This window comes from Sceloporus occidentalis, unplaced genomic scaffold (assembly GCF_023333645.1).
Source record: "Sceloporus occidentalis isolate IW3139 unplaced genomic scaffold, rSceOcc1.0.p SCAF_6, whole genome shotgun sequence".
NCBI classification, from domain to species: Eukaryota; Metazoa; Chordata; class Lepidosauria; order Squamata; family Phrynosomatidae; genus Sceloporus; species Sceloporus occidentalis.
In genome coordinates, this window is record NW_028316986.1 from 38,810,481 (window position 1) to 38,816,480 (window position 6,000).

The following is a 6,000-nucleotide window of genomic DNA, read 5'->3' on the forward strand; positions in this document are numbered from 1 at the left end:
ACAGAAATCTAAATGAGAGATTACCAGTGCATGTACCACTGCTTCAGGGTCCTTTTGGTCCAGGTAGGGATACAGTTGGCGTATCAACTGAAGTTGATACCAAGCATTCCTGCCATCTGTTTGAGATGACAACTGTAGGGACGAGTCCAGGAGTACTCCCAAACTGCGAACTTCGTCCTTTAGGGGAAGTGTGACCCCGTCCAGGACTGACTGGCAAATCTCCGTTCCCAGACTTGGGGTATCTATTGCAAGTACCTCTGTTTTCTCTGGATTCAATTTGAATTTATTGTACCACATCCAGCCCATTATCGACACAAGACAGGCATCCAGAGAACAGGTGCCATCCTTAGTCACTGCGGTAGTCAGAGGCATACATAAATAGATTTGGGTGTCATCAGTGTACTGATAACACCGCACCCTATATCTCCAGATGATCTCACCCAGCAGCTTCATGTAAACGTTAAACAGCATGGGGGACAGACTGGCGCCCTGAGGGACACCAGATGTTAGCTCTCTTTTAGAAGAGCAGCTATCCCCCAGCCTCACCATCTGGAATCTGCCTGAGAGGTAGGAATGGAGCCACTGAATTGCAGTGCCTCCAATACCTAACTCCCTCAGGCATTCCAGAGGGATACCATGGTCAATGGTATCGAATGCCTCTGAGATGTCCAAGAGCACCAATAGGGTCACACTTCCCCTGTTGATACCCAGACTGAGATCACTGACTAAGGCGACCATGGCAATCTCAACTCCATATCCTGCCCTGAAGCTAGTTTGAAATGGGTCCAGATAATCGGCTTCATCCAAGACAACCTGGAGTTGGAAGGCAGCCGCCCTCTCAATCACTTTGCTCAAGAATGGTAAAAGGGAGACTGGTCTATAATTGTTTCTCACCAGGGGTCAAGGGAAGGTTTTTTAAAAAGCGGTCTAACTACTGCTTGCTTTAATTTTGATGGAAATATTCCCTCCCTAAAGGATGCATTGATTATAGATTGTAATAATGTTTTTATTGCATCCCCTCCCTGGGCGGTCAACCATGATGGTCAAGGATTGAGATGGCATGACGTCTTCCTTACACTTCCAAGAATCTTGTCCACTTCATCGGTAGTTAAAAACTCAAAATGATCCAGTCTAACATAGTCCACAGAGTCACTAGACACCTCTCCTTCTGTTTCTTTTATAATGCCCGCATCCAGATCGACCCTTATCTGAGAGATTTTATCTGCAAAAAAAGGCATTAAAAGCATCACAGCAGGCTTTAGTTGATTCCAATAAAAAGTTCAGGGTGGGAGACAATTGGGTTAACTCTTTAACCACCCTGAACAGCTCTGCTGGATGAGACTCTGCAGACGCAATACGTTCAGCATAGAAAGAATTCTTTGCTGCATCTATTGCCATTCCATAGGAATCCAAAAAGTTCTTATGGTGTTTCTTGTCAGACAAACGTTGATATTTCTGTCAGCGGCGCTGTAGTTGTTGTGCAGTCCACTTCATTTGAAGAAGATTTTCCGTGTACCATGGTTTTCTACTTGAAGAGGGCTGGAAAGGACGCTCGGGAGCAATAGTGTCTATGGCCTTGGTAAGATCATTATTCCAGGTATTAACCAAGACTTCAACAGAATAGCCGTCATTCCCAACCATTAGACCCTCTAGAGCTGCTTAGAATCTTTTGGGTTCCATCAGCTTTCGAGGGCAGACCATTTTAATAGCTCCTCCACCCCCAAGGGGGATCTGGGTAGTAGCCTTCAGTCCCACTTTGACCAGGAAATGGTCCGTCCATGACAGAGCAGTGGTGCAAATCACCTCTGCCCACGGACATGTAAGGAGTTTGTCTTTTGGGTCAGTTAGGTGAGTTAGGTTCAGCCAGGATTTGTGGTGCTGTTATGTGCCTTCAAGTTGTTTCTAACTTATGGCAACCCTAATGCAAATCTGCAATGGTTTTGTTGTTGTTGTTGGTTTGTTTGGGTTTTTTGGTTTTTTGTTGTTGTTTTTCTTTTTTTGCAAGATTTGTTTAGGGAGAGATTGCCTTTGCTTTCCTCTGAGGCTGAAAGAATATGACTTGCCCAAGATCACCCAACGGATTTCTTGGCTGAGTAGGTATTTGAACCCAGAGACATAGTCTAACACTCAAACCACTACATCAGCTGGTTCTCTCAGTTGGAGTGATTTGAAAATATTAAGGAGTTAGTGAGATGAATCAAAATCAATTAGGATTTTGATTAGTTAGATAAATAACAACCTTGAAATTCTCTAACCATAAGCTTCTGTATGTATCAGGTAATCTTTAGTCATTTGCTGATCTTCTACAAATGTGTCTTCAGGAATACTACAATAGTGTTACTGTGGTGGTTGTGTTTTGACACACAAAGGCTATGGTGGTTCAAGGCTAGTAGTAATTTTGGTACCATAGTGGTGGGACAAGTGGAGGTTCCTGAATCTGAGGCTACATAGGAGGAGGGGGGGGTTAAAAAAGATTCCTAGAAGGGACAACCAACTAGCAGAACCACCTGAACCAGTTGTCCTGATGCTATGATGGTGATGACTAGAACTTGCTGTTGCTGTAAATCAATATAACCATAGATCTGGAAGAGACTACAAGGGCCATGTAGTCTAACCCCCTGCCATGCAGGAAATCGAAATCAAAGCATCCTGAACAGATGGCCATCCAGCCTCTGTTTAAAGACCTCTAAGGAAGGAGACCCCACTACACTCCGAGGGAGTGTGTTCCACTGTTGGACAGCCCTTACTGTCAGGAAGTTCTTCCTAATGTCGAGGTGGAATCTCTTTTCCTGTAGCTTGCATCCATTGCTCCGGGTCCTAGTCTCTGGAGCAGCAGAAAACAACCTTGCTCCCTCCTTAATTTGACATCCCTTCAAATATTTAAACAGGGCTATCATATCACCTCTTAACCTTCTTTTCCCTGAAGGAATACACAAAGAACTCCTGACAGATGCCCATCCAGCCTCTATTTCAAGACCTCTAAACAAAGAGATTCCACACTCCAAGGCAGCATATTCCACTGTTTAACATCTCTTACCATTGGGAAGAGATTCCACCTCAACATTAGGAGGAACTTCCTGACAGTAAGGGCTGTTCAACGGTGGAACAAACTCCCTCAGAGTGTAGTGGAGTCTCCTTTCTTAGAGGTCTGTAAACAGAGGCTGGATGGCCATCTGTCAGGTATGCTTTGATTTAGATTACCTGCATGGCAGGGGGTTGGACTGAATGGCCCATGCGGTCTCTTCCAACTCTATGATTCTATGTTGAGTGGAATTTTTTTCCTTTAGTTTGAATCCATTGCTCCACGTCCTAGTCCCTGGAGCAGCAAAAAAACAAGCTTGCTCCTTCTCCAATATGACATCCTTTCAAATACGGCAATCATGTCACCTCTTCACTTTCTCTTCTCCAGGCTACCCATACCCAGCTCCCTAAGCCACGCTTTCAGACCTTTCACCCTTTTGGTTGCTCTCCTCTAGATATGCTCCAGCTTCTCAATATCCTTCATGATTAGTGGTGTCCAGAACTGGACACAATATTCCACATATTGGTCTTACTTAAGTTTGCCAGTTGTGTATTAATATGGTTGCTTTTTTTGTTTTTATTTGTAACGCCCCCCCCCCCTCCCATCCTTCTTGTGAGCCACCTTGAGTTCCAGTTTTGAGAGAAAGGTAGGATCCAAGTCAGATCAAGCAAGCCATAAAGAAAGTACTCAAAACAATCAAGAAAGGGTTAATGCTGCAGAACATGGCACGTGAATGCCTCTGAGCAAAGGGCTGTTGACCCCTCTCCACTTGAGTCCATTCCTCAGGAGTCAAGAGGATACTAATGTACTTTTTAATCTCTTATTAGAAATTTGCTGCCACTGGTTCGTAACATGTTTTTTCTTTTGCTGCTTTGACAAAGCCCTTGCTAGCTAGGATAAATAAACAGGGATGCTGAAACAAACATATTTTATTAAACAATATGTAAACTAAACAAGGTGACTAGTGTGCTGAAATAAGCCTGCGGTTACAATTTCTCATTCTTTTATAGCTGTTGGCTGAAATCCAACAGTAATACTGGTGCAGAGTACAGCTCTCCCAGAATTTCCTGAATTGGACTTCCAGGTTCCCCAGCTACACAACACAGTGTGATGGCATCAGATGCAAACCCATGCCCAATTAGTGGCCAAAGAGGTGGCGCAGTGTCCAGGTCGCTCTGACTTAAGTTGGCCAGTCAGGGAAATGGAACAGATGTTGTCTTCCTGAACCTGCAGCATTACACTTTATGCATTACACTACATTGAAAAGGTTGTATTAATCATGGTGGAAGTCCAGGAGGGCAAGAGCTATCCATTTTTCTTGATTGCCCAGCTGCATTTGGGCAGTGCTTGAGTGCACTCCTGTGCCACTAAGCTGCCCTGCACCAGGGAGGGAGCACTACCCAAGAAAGTAGCACAAGGACAATTCCTTGCATGCATCTGATGACCTGGACCAGAGTCCATGGATGCTTATGGTAGAAATGTCTTTTTCTCAGTCTCAAATGTGCTACAGGATATCTTTAAGTCATTTCACACTGAAACAGACTAACACAACAATGTATTTCAATTTCCTGCACAACATCTATCAGTAACCAAGGGTTATGCCACTGCCGGCTACTAATAGTATCCTGACCTATGTGTCAACAGATTATCTCTGATATATTCCCAGGCCAAGCTCCTACATTATTCTTGCAAGATATAAATCTATACTCACATAGTTACATGGTGGTTGCTCTGTACCAGGTTTCTGCTGCATATTGGCATTGTGCAATGGTTATGTCTCTCTCAGCATGCCTGGTTATTCTCCCCTTAGCAATGAGAAATAAACAGCTGTTATTTCTACAACCCAATGAATTAAGTGTCTGTCATGCCCAGCCTGGAGGATGGCTTGGAGGACTCAGAGGATGAGCTAGAGCCCCTGGGACCTGAACCTGTAATGGAGGAGCCAGAGCCCCTGGGGCTTGAACCTGTAACGGAGGAGCCAGAGGCTGGCCCTAGTTCTGCTGGAGCAGAGTCTATGGCCCCTCCAGAGATTCAGCAGTCAAGTTTGCCTGGTGCCGAGGCTGTGGACACGGAGGAGGATCTGGGCAGTGTGCCTACCTTCAATGAGCGTCGAGCAGAAAGAGAGGGCCTTCGAAGATCTCGGAGGCTTTATCAGAAGCGTCTTCGTAATCAGACACAGCTGAAGGCCGGCTCCTTGCCTTCTTAAGCACCTAGAGCATGTATGGTTCTTTGCCAGTGGATATCTGACTCTTTTAGAGGAAAGACTCTGTCTCTGGCTCTTTTGGCTTCTTGTCTTGACTACCCGGAAACCTTGACCTTGGACTGCTTTATCGACCTGCCTATCTGTTGCCCTGAACCTCGGACCGTCTGACAATTCTCTTGGTAATCCCTTTTGTAGAACTACTGTGAATCTCCAGTACTGTGTAGCTTACACTGACTTTGCTGTGCTGGGAGGGGGTTTGTTTGTTTGAGAACTAGCTGCCTTATCAGCCCTTTGGCTGCTTTCCCGGACAGTGTCACACAGAAGTTACTGAGAAATAGTTACTTACCATCCAAGAACACACAACTTCATGGCAGATCATGCTGAATTTGCACTGTCATCGTGCAAGGGCACTTGTCTGCAAAGTCTCATATTGTTCCTCATGGTAGCCATTGTACAACAGCCATGCTGCTTCCTTCACTTCTGCAATGGTCCTGATGGTCTGGAGGAGGGCAGCCAAGATAATGAAAGCTCTAGAATCAAAGCCTTATGAAGAATGACTGAGGGACCTGGGTATGTTTAACTTGAAGAGTGAGAGGTGGCATGATAGCCATCATTAAGTATCTGAAGAAATGTCATGTACAAAATGGAATGAGCCTTTTTTCTGCTGCTTCAGAGTGAATGATGTTCAATGTTGACAGTTTCATTTTTTTAAAAAAGATTCCATCTAAACATTAAGAAGTACATTTGAGAACAAATGTTGTTCTGCAGTCAAATG